This window comes from Phocoena phocoena, chromosome 4 (genome assembly GCF_963924675.1).
Source record: "Phocoena phocoena chromosome 4, mPhoPho1.1, whole genome shotgun sequence".
Taxonomy (NCBI): domain Eukaryota; kingdom Metazoa; phylum Chordata; class Mammalia; order Artiodactyla; family Phocoenidae; genus Phocoena; species Phocoena phocoena.
Genome location: NC_089222.1, coordinates 85,073,038 through 85,088,816, shown reverse-complemented (window position 1 = coordinate 85,088,816; position 15,779 = coordinate 85,073,038). Strand labels below are relative to the sequence as shown.

The following is a 15,779-nucleotide window of genomic DNA, read 5'->3' as shown; positions in this document are numbered from 1 at the left end:
TGGAGGATGGAAAGAAGGAAGAGAAGGAAGGCAGGAGGTCTATAGTTAGTTAATCTCTTCTAGCATTATTTATGTGATTGTAGGAAGAAAAATTTGGAAAAAAGTGTATACTTTATTTAGTCAGTTTACCTACCCAGCAATTCACTGACCCATGCATCTATTCTAGAAACCAGAAAGATTTAAAACAGCTTCCAAAAGTGCATATTACAAGATAAAATAAATTAAAATAGATGAAAAATAAAAAGGATGGAAATTAGAGTGGGAAATAAGTGTTTATGTCTGTATACATGTAAAGACAATTAAATCATAGGAAAGGAAGGGAATTTGCTTTCTTAATATCTTCAGTTTAAATTAATCTTATTATAACTACTTATTTTAATGCTCTTATTACAACAAAACACTAAGAGATATTTACTAGTTCCTCACGTGGCCATGTACTACAGCAAACATTACATAACCAGGTTTCTTATATCATAAACCATAGAGTCTATTGTCAATTATAATAAAGCATAATGAGTAAGTTATAACAGTAAAAACATAGATTTTTGTGAGAGAGCAAAGAATTCTTCTCTGAACCAGAAAAAATGCTTGCCTGGTAATTGCTTTACTTTGATGCTACTATGTCCTGTTACATGTATCAGAAAGGAGACTTTTGTAAACACTGTTGGCTCTTGATGCGCAGGGAAATACATGCACTCAAATGTTACTAGTACAAAGGAGATCCGAACATGTAAATTATTATATCATAAGAAAACATATTTGAAAAACAGTCTGTTTCTTAATAGTGAAAGCCAAACTCTGATTCCACTTAGCCTGGTAATGTTTCTGTCATTCCCTTGGACCAGCCCACACATACTGGGCTCTTGATAGGTCCTGGGCTCGACCATCTGGCCCTTTATTTACTTAATTCTTTTTTAACACTGACAAGTGTATTAGTAACACTTCCTTGATCACTGGTAAATATAGAACCACCACACAAGTAAGATTTTCCCTAATTCTGAAAGTCACTAATTAGTTGTGGGTAGGGGTTGGGGAGTATTACAAAGATATGTTGAGCAGTACTACAATAAGTAATCTAATTCCCAAGAAGAAAGCATGTTAATCTGCTTCCCACTTCATTAGAGGAATAAAAAAACATCTTGTCATCACTAAAGCATACAAAAAGAGACCTGGATATATGGGGGAATGGTAGATAGAGAGGAAGAATGAATGCAGCATTTAGTCAAGAAACACAAATCCCCTACACATCTTGGACAATGGTCATAGTTTTTCTTGGTAACTTTTTATTGCTCTATTTATCAGTGTGTTTCATGAGCATACTTTATTCAATTAACATAAACACTAGCGTCCAAAGGAAAAAAATATGGTAAATGAATCCTATTTAATAGAACTGATCATTCTTCTGGTACTTAAGTTATGCATTAAGTAACTTTGGAAGCTGCATTAATATTTCCAAACCAGTAAGGTCTCAATTACCTGACCTTGCAGAATAAAATACTGTAGGTTTAAAGGAGAGAATACAGTTTCCAAAGGTGCTAATAAGTCATTTAGAGAGAAGATATGGTCTAATTATAAGTACTAAAACTGGAAATTTATGTATTTTAAGTCCATTAGAAAACATATTTATTTTTAGGTTTTTTTTTTTTTCTGTTGAATGAGAGTCTAACACTGTTTAATTTCCTATAAGGTTTAGATTCTTCAAAGAACATCAGCTAATTGTTGTCTGTGTTAACTCAAGCATCATGTTTAAAATATCATAACTCAACTCCCTGAAGCTAAAGATTTTAACTGTGTAAGGTTGAATCAGTTGTCCTCATTTCTAGGATCAAACAACATAACACCAAGCAAAAGCCTTTAAGAGACTATTTTGGGTTTCAGTCTATCTTCTTTGTTCGTTTTGGGGAAAGGATGATGTTCTCTTTGTATTTACCCCCAAATAACTATAATCTCAACTAAACATTTATAAAACTGTGGATTGTGAGGTAGGTGTAAGTATTTCCAAATCTTATAACTAATGAATAAAATTTAATTGGCTCATATGCAGAAGTAAATTGATAAGAGGCTGAAGAATAGAATAAACAAGGAGGGAAAAAGCACATTGTTTGCTATGTAATTTAAGAACTGTCAGAGAACTGGGGCATGTCTTATTTACTGGTATATGAAAAAAAGAAGAATGAATGCTTTTGCATACAAATAAATGCAGGTATAGAAACATAACAGAGGTCTTGTGATACAATGGAACTTAAACTCCTCTGGGCAGTGATCAGCTAAGAAAGAACAGAGACAGTTAACAACGCAGTGATAACTAGCTGACAGATTTATTATTCATGGCAGGTATGTAAGCAGTCAGGGCAGAGTTGTTGGTGGCCTCTCCTCATCAAGTAGCTTTGCCGGTACAGACTAGATGCCTAGAACCAGGCAAGACACAGAAACAATAAAACCTAGAGCCAGCTAAGGGAAGATTCAGCACAATCCATCTCCAATTTTAAACAGTACTAGAAATCTCCATTGAAGAATGTTTTTCCCTTGGGATTGGCATATACTGTATTTACAGGATATTGACCAACACTCCTCTCTATTTATCTTACTGTGCTTAGCAACATACCTGAAACACCTACCCAGAAGTTCCCAGTATGTTACAGAAAAGTGACTTTAACATTAGTTGGCAAAAATTTCTGTTGATAGGTATGTCATTACATGAACAGATGGTCAAAGTGAGTCCATTTCACTGACAGTATATTACGTGAGTCGTTTTATCTCTGAACAGCCAAACCAAGCAAAAGCATGGCACAGAAGAGGTCATTGTGCCTTCCCTCATTTGGTTGGCAGCTTTATCTTTGAAATATAAAAATAAAACTAACATGGACTATAATCCTCCATAGTACCATTTCCGCATAACATATAATAGAATTTTTAAGTATTCATATTTAAAAATCATCCTGATATTTGTGAACATGGAAAAATACAAGGGATAGTTTTTATCTTTCAACTCCATGATCTGCAGTAAAAGGAGAAAAAATAAGTCATATTTCCTATTCTTCAGATTTTTATCTAACCAACTGTTTATAAGAAGAAAGCAAGTTACAATTCTTTATTGGCATTCAGGTCTTTTAATGAAAGCTCATGAAGAATATATTTAAAAAAACAAATCTCCATAAAAAACCTATTTTCCTTAGATTATTTTTACTGAATAATTTTAAAATATAACAGCTGAAATATTCATAACCAAATGAATTAATAGTGTAGCAGATATCCAATCACCAATTACTACATTTTGCACCATGAGATCTCTTGAAATACACACACACACACACACACATACACACACACACATAGACACACACTACTATTTGGATTCTTAGTATGATAGCTTCATCAATATAACCAACCCAAAATATAGTTTACCTTGATTTTGTAAAATAAAAATAAATATTATGAAGCAAAAGAAAAGCTAAAAGTGTATGTATATAACAGCTAGCAGTCAAAGCAACAGCTGAAAATCATACTGCTAAAATGCATCTACACATGTGGCTGTGAAAACTTAAGTGCAAGGAAAATCCTGGTTACCTACCTTCAAAAGGAGCTAATGAAGTATGAGATTTAAGAGTACATCTTTAGTACTTCTGTACCTTAAAATATTGCCGAGTATTAATTTTTCATCAAGTTGTCATTTTCTCTGACATTTGGTTTTATTAATCAAGGCATTTATCATTAATTTGTAGAAAATATCATAATTAAGCCAAATAAAATAAAATCCTTAAAAGGTTAAAATTAGAAAGCAGGTGAATGAGAACTTTGACATTACCCTGTTGACATACAGGAGCTTTTTGAAAGTATGGGAATCAAGTTTTTGCAGTGAGTTTGGTGCCTCAATCTTAGGGCTGGCTGTTTTTTTTAAATGTTATAAAGATTTGATTTAAAGCTCTCTGACAGTTTTGACATTCAGGTGAAAGTACTGCTGCTGCATTTGGAACAATTTGCATATCCCACTGCTAAACGGAATGTTTGAGGTGTGCACTGGTGTAAAGAAATTAAAAACAAGCTATCACACATGCTTAAGTGTATGTATTCACAAAACTGATGGTTGGATCACACCACCCCATCTCCCTCCAATGTAATCTGTGATTTACTCTTCTATAATAAATTACCCTACCATGTTATTCTCACTGGAAGATCTAACCATGCATGTAAGAAGCAAAGTAATTACAGTCCCCTCTTGTTTCAGAAACCTTCTTCAATCCCTATGAGCTCTTTATACACAATGCAGCAACACAAGTCTATTGTAAAGTTCTTGCCTGAAATTCTGGATTTCTGACTATGAGTTGCCACTAAATCTTGTCTGCACAGTTTCATTGTTCCCCAAAAATGCTTGTTTATTTCTTATAGTTAGTTGTAAAGCTCTTGCTGAAGAGGAATTGGTACTGACTTTTTGACTTTGAGCCAATGTGTCTATTTAAGAAAAGGGTGAGGTATAAAATCAGAAGAGTTCCAAACTGATTTAAAAAACAGGGGAGGGGCCATAATACATTCCCAAATAGGAGGATCAAGGGGTATACAGCAACACCCAATTAGGTGACATATTCTGAGATGACACAAGGTTTCTTCTTTTTTTGACTTATAATTTCAGATTGTTTTAGGTAGGCATAGAAAATTTTATTTAACGTGCTAAAGGGCAATAAAGAAAAGACCTGAGGCAGTAAACCCAAGGCCTTTAAAATTATGAAACTTTCCAGGAAGATAAAAACCTATTGAAGAAAATATCATTGGATATTACCTTTAGTCTTCAGAGTCTCAAAGGACAATTCTTAACACTTCTTTTTGTGTGACTGTAAAAGAGAAATACTTAAACTTAGTAATCTGCCAAGGAAACAATTTACATTTCCATAATATCTTTATGACTAGTCATGAGAAGTAGGTAGTTGAGTTTGTGTATGCCAACTAATATCTATAGTTTTTTGTTTGTTTTGGCCGTGCCATGCAGCACATAGGATCTTAGTTCCCCAACCAGGGATCGAACCCAAGGCCCCTGCACTGGAAGTGTGGAGTCTTAACCACTCGACTGCCAGGGAACCTCCAATACCTATAGTTTTAAAAAGAAAAATAAAGGCTAACACATTAATTTGTCTATGTGCAGAACAAGTACTCAGTAAAATACGGCATGAATTTACAATTTAAACCACTGTGTACAGGGTTTAGATGGAGAACAGAATATTTATTATAGTATTATTACAAGCTTTAGTAATTTATACAAACAGATGTTTTTACATTTATACATATATTTTTTGCAGTACGCAGGCCTCTCACTGTTGCGGCCTCTCCCGTTGTGGAGCACAGGCTCCGGACGCGCAGGCTCAGCGGCCATGGCTCACAGGCCCAGCCGCTCCGCGGCATGTGGGATATTCCCGGACCGGGGCACGAACCCGTGTCCCCTGCATCGGCAGGCGGACTCTCAACCCTGCGCCACCAGGGAAGCCCCATTTATATTTTCTAAATTAAAAAAACGGATCTAAAAAACCCACTAATCTCCAATAGTCTTTATTACATTTGTTTATTTTTAATTACCAGAGATTTTGCAAAGATCTACTACCCATAATACACTGGTAAGCACTGGTAATTTAGGAAGTATACAAAGATAAAATACAAGCCCTGTCCTCAAAATATGAGTGACGTTGGAGAGATTTTCATAAAAAAGATAATCTAAAGAGAATAAAAAGTAAATGGGTGGAAAGAAACAGGGAGTAGAGGGTAACATGCTCAATAGAGCTTGAACTGGTCTTTAGTACCTAATGCACTGATATTAAAACATGGCTTTATGATCCCTGTCTCAGCAAGCAAGGCTAATAGGAGGGTCCTACTCAGATTTGGAGGCAGGGCTGTCAAACAAATGGATCAGTCACTTTTAAACTATCTTCTGACCAAATGCTTTTGATAGTATAGAATGAAAACTAGGACCGGGAGCAGTAAAGCAGGCAGGATGCTGAGGTGACTTTAAAGCCAATTTGCTGAGTTAAAATATAAAAAGATTTAACTAGAAACAACTCTCCTATTAAAAATTGAGTTTGATATTGTATGTCCTCGGAAAGTGTTCTCTCTAAATTTGCTATGAAATCTCATTGAGGACCTTAATGTCATATTTACTAATACTCTCCAGAGATTCAGCCATTCAAAGTCCCAAAAGCAGTTTTACTAATGGAAATGCGTAAACATAAGCCAATCCTGTAAACAAGTACATCTACAGTAAAAGTTCTATTAAAACGAAGAAGGTCTAAGGGTTTTAACTGACTAGATCTTTAAGATGCAGAAACAAAGGGAAAACAAAAACTCAAATAACAAACCATACCAGCGATCCTGAGCTTATGCTGTACTAATAAATAAATGGGATCCAGAAAAGGAAGGTGATGGTTCTGCTATAGTCAGGGTACCTGAGTAATACCACACTTATTCTGCAACACCAACTTTAGAAGAGGCTCTGAAAATTAGAATCTGCTAGGAGTGAGATAATAACTATTAATCATGGATAAACAGAGGATAACTAGGAATGGAAAAGAAAAAAAAATGTTCAGGTTGTACGGATGAGGTGGGGAAGGATACTTTGGAGGAAATTAATTTGGCCATTACATGATATTTTATAAAAGTAATTTTTATTTATTTATTGTCTGTCTTCCCTACTAGAATGGAAGGGCCATGAGGTCAGGCCTTGTCTCTTTCACTGTATCCCCCATTTATATGAATAGTGTCTGCTACATAGTAGGAGATCAATGAATATTTATTGAAGCAAAGAATCAACAGCCTGACCAACCTATGAAAAGGCACTAAGTCTACATCTATTTACAGATGAAACAATTTAAGCTTAAAGAAGTTAAATGTCATATATTAAACTTTGACCTTTTGCAACTGCAAACTTCTACAACCCATTTTTCATAGTCTTTCACTCAATATTCATTCTAGCAGGGGAAACAAACAATAAGCAAATAAACCATTAAACCAATAATGTCCTATAATTAATACTATGAGGACAAACAAAGCAAGGTAATAGCACTGAGAGTTACATGGGCTGATATTTTAGATAGGTCTGGACAGAAAATCTTCTCAGAGAGGGCAACAATAAGAAAATTCCTGAGTGAAGTAAGGAAAAGAGTCAAAAAAATAATATCTGGGGCTATATGGGCTGTTATAAGGATTAAAGGAGATACACACTACCTTTCTTAGTATTGGTTTGCAAACAGTACTCTCAATAACTATTATTTTATGTTGCTATTATTTTTATAAATGGTGAATTCCCCCACTAGATTATAAATTTGTCAAAGACATCCATTTTTGTTTCCCTACAGCTCCTTAAATAGTGCCTAGAAAGAATTCAATAAACATTTATAGAATTGAAAATATGAAGACACAATTATCAGTTCAGTAATTAGAAAAACAGACCATATGAATATGAGAAAGTTACCATATTTCATATGCCTAAATCAATCTAATTCTGTTAAATCAATGTCACTTAATAATTAATCATTTATGGATTAAAAAGAAAGAGGGAAAATATATAAAATGGTTAGAGCCAATAAGTCATAGATAAAAAAAGAGTAAGAAATAATCAGAAAAAAATGAAGGTATTGATACTAGCCCACTATCTTGACCATTCACACGTTCTTTGTCTTCCTCCATCAGATTAATACGTGTTTCTAGTGCAAGAACCCTATAGCGCAGGCAGCTGATTCATTTATGTGTTCTTAATACAAGCACAGGGCCTGGTGTATAGTGAACAGTCAATAAATCTTTGTTGAACTGAATTGAACTAAAATTATTTTTAGTAGTTCTGATGTTTTAAAGCTAGTTTAATTTTTTTAAGTGATAAAATAGAATAGGAGATTACAATAAAAAAAATAACAAGTATTAGTTATTGGCTCTGCAGCAAAGAAGTAGAAAACAAGGTTAGCTTTTACCAAAGACTGAAATATAAGTGACAGTGTGATAACTGTCACTGGAAGAGACAGATCTGTAGAACAGACCATAGGGACTTCAGTATGGGGTAAATATTACAGGTTGCATTTCCAGAGTGTTGAGATAGTTGACTCATTAAGTGACCGAAAAAAAAAAAATTGTTCCCTACCTTTGCCATGCACCAAAATAAAAATCAGATTCATATATCTGAATATAGTAAGTAAAATAATCAAAGAGCTTTAAGAAAACTTATGTATATAATTTTCTGAACTCCAAGGTAAGAAGGCCTTTTGAAGCACATAAGTAATAGTATATAACATAAGCACAAAGATTTATGAATTTGACAACTTAAAATTAAAACTTTTATAAATCCAAAAGTATCTTGAAAATTAAGATGTCTACAACAAACAAAGACAAATATTTTTAACATATATGATATTCATAGTGTTAACAGTCTTTAGAAAGAAAGAAAGAAAGAAAGAAAAAGAAAGAAAGAAAGAAAAGATCTCAGTTTTTCAAATAGACAAGTAATTCACAACAGAAGAAACTTAAGATATATATGAAACAATATTAATCCGTAACTACAATGAAAGAAATGCAAATTAAAATAGCCTAAATACTCCATAATAGTGAACTGGATAAATAAATTTTATGTGATATAATGATAAGCTTCCATTAAATATGGCAAGTAAAAATTTATAATACACCATTAAGCTTAAAATTCAGGTTGTAAAATGGTAATGATATTAGGATAGCAATTTTTAATAATTTGTGTATATATAATATATGTAAACTATGCAAATTTTTGGTCAATGCATATATAAATGTTGATCTATATGTATGTGTGAGTACATATGTATTAGAAAAAAATATGTATTATAAAAAGCATGTAAGCACCTATATACTAAATTATTCCCAGTACTTATCTCAGATATTAAGATATAATAGATATTTTTCTTTTTACAATTTCCTTCCAAATATTCTACAATACATACAAATTACTTCTCATAAAGACAAAAAAATCACTAAAACAAGACACTTAGTCTATGGTGCAGAAAAAAAATTAGATGATATATCATTAGATTTCCTGAATGTTAAGAAAGCCATTTGAAAATATCTATCTGTCCTATTTTTGGTGAAGGCCACCTCCATTAACTGCATAGATTTTTAAAAAAGAGGTAAAGAAGGGAAGAAGATGGAGTGAGGGAGGGAAGAAATAGAACAACAAAGCAAAAAAAAAAGAAAGTAAAAGGAAAGAAAAATAAGATTTGTTAAAAAAAATAAAACAGCAATCACATATAATGGTAACTACTAGATTCCTAGAAGCCAAATTTTAATTGTCCACATATTTGATCAAATTTTCAAGGAAAGGCACAGCCTGGAATGTAGAAATTTTAAGAAGTTTGAGTTTATATTTATACAGTAAGCATACTATTATAAGAGAAAACAGATAAAACATGTATCAATTTCAGCAATAGGACCACTACAGAGAGACAAACAAAATTTGCCATGAGAACAAATGAAGCATCAGTTTTAGAGGTAGGAGGAGTATAATTTCAAATAAGTAAAAATTCAAACAAAGCAAATGACAGGCTGGGACAAAATGAATAGAAACTGTTAAAGACTATTTGTTATCAATAATTACAGAAAATGTCTTCATCATTAAATAAAAATTTAAATACAAACTTTGGTTGTATCTGATCAAAGATGCCAAATGAAAATCAATTTACAATCCTTAAAGAACATCAGAAAGAAAGAACCTGTACATACATGGTCAAGAGGATAAGACATACTCTAAGACTAGAAAAGACTAATTTAGTTCTAGTTCATCCATAATGGTGCTTCTGAAGGTGGAGGTATTCATTCTGGCTTTAAGTATTATCAAAGTTTTTGAAACACCAGAGAAATCTGATAAGTTCTATGGTAGACTTCTCCAAGAATCCATAAAAGTGACCTGGCTAAACCCTACACTAAAGCCATCTAAAATCAAATCAAATTCCATTGCGCCAGAGCTCTAGGGCAACAGAAGACCATTCACCTGACTCAGTTATTCTTTCTGTTAGGTATTACAGTTTCCCTTCCAAATAGAGGGGAAAAGTTCAGAAAGATTATGTACTAAATACTGCCTTTAACCCTAAAATCCAATCAATTCCTTTTTTTTCTCACTTGTCTCTTTAAAAGTAACCCAAGCCATTTCCTTTATAATGTGCAGCTTTACTCAGTTTATTTTTAGTTCCCAATAGCAGAATGCCTTAAATAAAATCTTAAAAACCAACACACCAACAAAAAAATAAATTAAAACACCATGACTATAAAAAGTACATAGTCTAACCTGCTTAATTATTAACAGGTAAACAGAATGCATTTCTGAATTATTTACTTAATCTCCTTCAATTAAAAACTTTAAATAAAGTTTTTAAGCTTGGAATGTGTACACTTTCTAAGGATCCATAAAACAATTATTTAAAAATATTCTATTAAGACATTTTAATAAAAGCAACTAAAAACACCAAAGTAAATATGAATTTAAACATTTGCATAAGTGCATAAGAAGTACAACACATTTTTTTTTTGCGGTACGCGGGCCTCTCACTGCCGCGACCCCTCCCGCCGCAGAGTACAGGCCCCGGACGCGCAGGCTCAGCGGCCATGGCTCACGGGCCCAGCCGCTCCACGGCATGCGGGACCCTCCTGGACCGGGGCGCGAAACCGCGCCCCCTGCATCGGCAGGCGGACTCTCAACCACTGCGCCACCAGGGAAGCCCTACAACACATTTTTAAGATTTCAGAGTTCAATAAAATTCCCTTTCTCCCAACTTCCCCTTGTCCTCTTTCAGATACTTTATTCCACAGTGCCTTTGGACAGAATGAGTAGAAATATTCTGTACTAAATTATATTAATGAGATTGATATAATAATGGTTTTGAAGCAAGCATTTATATAATGCTTTTACTCCTAAGCATATCGTAAGAAACATACAATTATGAAACTATTGCAAATGTTAATAATTCTGAAACTAGGACAAGAAAGACTGAACAGTAGACAAAAATCACCATTTTCTCTGGACAAAATACCAACTCAGCTAATATACTGAAGAATGATTGCTGCTTGACATAAGTAAGCATTGATTACCTGGAATTCTGGCTAATTAAATTTTCTGGCTAGCTAAGTGTTCACTAGGGAGAATAAAATTTTCATTTTGATCCTTTTAACTAAAAACCTAAAATATACTATTCGATTTTTCTGCCTTGGTAAATAGGGTATTATACTTTTATCTTCACTGAAGACAAAAAATTTATATTGCCTCAGAGGACGGTTCTTACTCTTTTGGGGGATAATAATTCTCTCTCAGAAGATGATAAAAACCAAGAATCTCTTTCTCTAAGAAAGTGTACATGTTCACAAAATTTTGAATAAAATTTCCAGGAGTCCACGAACCCATGTAAAGACCACTTGTCTTCTAATTTTACAGAATTCTAAGTAGGTGGACATCAGAGACTGTACTGACTACACAGTGATCTCAAGACATAACAAGGATGTTTAAAGTTGCTTTTTGAAGACGCCCCTAATAAGGAACTATCATCTTATGATTTGTTTCATTTTTTTCAAAAAGAGGGGTATAAAAACAATTCTGCTTAATTTAACCTTAATCTAAATGTTAAATAATGTCTCCTTTTAGGACAATTGTACTACCATTGCTTTGAGTTTTAAAACAAAATAGTGCTGTTTTCAAATCATTCCACATTCTAGAAGTGGCAACAATTTTCTTATACATTTGTAACTCTTAGAGAAGGCAGGGTCAGAGAGAGAGCTACTTAATTTTTACCTTTACTTCTAAAGATTATCAGAAAATAGCAAATATATAAGCATTTCCTGTATTCAGGTTTTGTTCTATGTATATTTATGTATATTTACTTAATGTAAAATTAAAAAAAAAACCTCTAAGAGGTAGTTACCTCAAAATCAGATATCACTATCCCTATTTTATTGATGTGTAAACTGAAGCACAAAAAGATTAGGAAATTTGCCAAAGATCACCTCTCTACTGAGTGGCAAAACCAGGATTCACACCCATTCAATCTTCCTGCAGAGTCTATACTCCTACAAACTATACTACATTTGCAGTTTCTATCCTTCATGAGGTGATGGATTTTCTTGCGTGGTTTTATATTTAACACAAGTCCACCTCTTCACTACCATATAAGAAATATTCAGTGTTGTGCTCAGACATAGCCATTTGGGGAGTTGTTCATAAGTTACTGACAAAACTAACACCACCTTTGTGACAGTTATATACCCTTGTAAATTTCCCAGAGTCAACTACTCAGAGGAAAATCCTATGATAAAAGCTGACTCCTCATTTCCTTTTCGGAAATAGCTCTGATGAGATACAAAATTGAGTGATTATATATTATTGTGAGGGCCAACCAAGATAAGTGGGCCATATTATCATAATGACAGCTCCCAAAGGTAAGACTGTCTGTTATTCCTAATTTGTCTGAAGAAAGGGACAAACCAGATTATATGATTTTTACTTTCTAGTCTGAAATAGTTTCTATGAAATAGAAATATTAAAGTAAAATGTATACTTAGTGAGGGCAGGCAAGTTGCTTCAGTGACTAAACCTGCCACAACATGAAAATTTTCTTGGCATATCTTTCTCACTGATAGATTGAGTGTTCACAGAGATAGCAACCAATTTGTTGCTCAGGATTTGCTTTCAGTATACCAACTTTTACATTTTGAGTAGTCCCATTAAGAAAGTTTGATGAAAGAAAGAAAGAGAGAAAGAAAGAAAGAAAGAAAGGAAGAAAGAAAGGAAGGAAGGAAGGAAGGAAGGAAGGAAGGAAGGAAGGAAGGAAAGGGAGAAAGGAAGGAAAGGGAGAAAGAAAGGAAGGAAGAAAGGAAGGGAAAGAGAGGAAGGAAGAAAGGAAGGGAGGGAGGGAGGGAGGAAGAGAAAGAAAGAAAGATGGGAAGGAAGGGAGGGAGAGAGGAAGGAAGGAAGGGAGGAAGGGAGGGAGAAAGAGAAAGAAAGAAAGACGGGAAGGAAGGGAGGGAGAGAGGGAGGGAGGGAGGAAGGAAGGAAATCCCATCCTTACAGTTTGTATAGGAAAGCTTTCCATTTTAAACTTGTTCCATTTAACTTTTATTGAATTACTCCCTACATGTAAATACAATCAAGGAGGTATCAGTGAGAGACAAATATAAAAAGGCAAAATAAAGCAGAATGTTCAGAGTCCTGAAAAATTGTTAAATATCACATAGACAGGAAAGAAGGTACAGCAAAAGTCAAATACAAATACAGATGCAAGACTACAGAACAAAAAGGACCTTGGTAACTGAGACAGCTTTCCTTTATTAGACCCAGCTTCTGTTATGAAGTAATTGATTGCAATGTAGCCAAACCAGGCTGAGAATGAGAACCTGGTTAAAATAGAAAGTATGCCTGGAATAAAACATCATCCTTGGCTCCTTCTGTCTTTAAATCATCCTACATACCATAATAAAACAAATACTTGGAAATCATCAAGTTATTATCTTATTCCCTATAATGATTCCCTACCACTTACAATATCAAATCCTTTGTGCTTGGTTTTCAGAGTCCTCCATAATCTGGTTCCATTATGTATTCTCTCTTCAAATAATGCAGAAATTGTACCCTCCAATCCAATCAGGTAAGATTTCAAACCAATATACATTGATTCAGCAAACGTGTTTTTGAGCTTACAGTGTGTCTAGGAGTGTTCATGTAACTGAAATCTACAGTCTTGGAGCCAAAGAACCAAGTGCTAACCTCCAATTTCTCTAAAACTCTATGTGAATTCTTTCTCCCTTCCCACTCTTCTCTTACTCCTATCCAGACACCTATTCATGACCTTATCTTGGATTTAACAAAAATTGATTCAAATAAAATTAATTCAATCACTCTCATTTGACTTCAAAAACCTACACATCTGTTTAAAAATTATTGATTCTTTGGATACCTAAGAAAACATGCAGAGGGCCACCCTGTTAATAACACTCTCCCACAGACACAAAACATGGTGGATCCTAAATTAATACAACACACACATACACACAAACTCTTTCACTAGGATCTAGATACACTGGTCTTCTTTCTATTCCTTTGTGAGGCCACAACTGGTTGGGGCTTTTGAACTTGTTCTACTAAAGGCTCTTCTCCCAAATCATTTATTTCATGGTGGCTTCCACTTCTCATCATTCAGTCTTAGCTCAAATGGTACCTTGTTACTCTTTATCCCATTATCCACCCTTTCTGACACAAATCACTCTTTATCATTCTCTGCAATCATTATTTTTTAAATTTATGAACTCATTCATTGCCCATCTCCCCACATTAGGGAGAGCTATACACTATCCACTGCCAAATCACTTGTTTCTGGGCATTATGCCTGGCACGCAGTGAGCATTCATATATCTGAGGAATGAATAAACAAACACAAAAAAGTAATTATAAAGTTAATATTCAAGCCATAAATATTTATCAAGCACCTACCATGCACAGGTGATTGTTTTTAGTTGAATCACAGACTGAGGAATGCTCTGTTCCTAATATAAGTACTTTGGGAGAAAGGTCCAAGATAAATTTGATGACGCTTATTTTGAAAGATTTCTAAACAAAATAGATTTTTACAGAATAAGACCTAAAATGCCTCCATATTTAAGACTAACAACACTGTTTTTCTCAGTCACAGTTCCCTTCACATTTCCCCCATTAAACCTATTGATATATCATCATCAACTTTTATGATGTCAAGGACAGTTGAATGGAACTGAGTGAAGGCAGTGACAGTGTCACATATGTCATTTTGGACCTTTATTGCTGAAATGGATGGGTCAGTCCCCATGAAACACAGAAGATTTAGTGTAAGACTAAACCCTAAGAGTAGTAACATGCACAAATTCACTCCCTCCTTTATACAGTGTACAAATATTCTACCTATGCCCAGACTTGACAACAATTCTAATGCTTCTAAAGGTTAAAAAAAAATCATGTAAACCGGGGATCAGCAAACTACCTGTAAAGGGCCATATGATAAATATTTTAGGTTTTGTAGGTCATGTGGTTTCTGTCTCAAATACTCAACTCTGCCATTGTAGCAGGAAAGCAGCCAAAGGCAATAAATACATAAACAAGGTTGCCTGTATTTAAAAAAAAAAAACTTTATTTAAAAAATAGAGAGTGGGATCATCAGGTAAATGCAAATCAAAACTACAATGACATTCTGAGGTGGTGCCCACCAGCACCAATGTCCACATGATGGGAGAAGCTCCCAGGAGTGGCTGCTGCCAGGGTCTACATCCCCAGGGTGAGCTGCAGTTGCCTCCTGCTTCTCTGGGAGACTCTCTAAGACCAGCAGGAACTAAGGGCCCTACTCAGGTGGAGGACGGTGACATCATGCTGAGACTCTAGACTAGTGGGAAGCAGAGGTTGATGATTGAGATTCCTGGAACACCACCCTTGTTACTTTATCACCAACCAATCAGAAGAAAGTCATACACCCTGAAGTCATCACTCCAAATGTTGCCTCTTCCCTGAAAACCATCAGGGAGTTCAGGTCTTTGGAGAACGAGCTGCCTGTTCTCCCTGCTTGGCCCTTGCAATAAACCTTTCTCCGCTCCAAAAGAAACAAAAAAATCACAATGAAATATCATGTCACAACTGTCAAAATGGCTATTACCTAAGAAGCAAGAAATAACAAGTGTTGAAGAAAAGGGATATTTTATGCACTGTTGGTAGAAATGTAAATTGGTGCAGCCACTATGAAAAACGCATGTGGGTTTCTCAAAAAATTAAACAGAACTACCATATAATCCAG

At 34.5% G+C, this 15,779-nt stretch overlaps 1 protein-coding gene across 6 annotated transcripts in view; it reads right to left on the bottom strand.

The window, feature by feature from the left end:
* ZBTB20 (zinc finger and BTB domain containing 20) overlaps positions 1-15,779 on the bottom strand; it is a 798,335-nt gene that overhangs the window by 608,586 nt on the left and 173,970 nt on the right. For all 6 annotated transcript variants that reach the window (XM_065875980.1, XM_065875981.1, XM_065875978.1 and 3 more), the window contains one exon: positions 4,775-4,826. The gene's annotated coding sequence lies outside the window, so the exon portion shown is untranslated. The remainder of the gene's footprint in view (positions 1-4,774; positions 4,827-15,779) is intronic.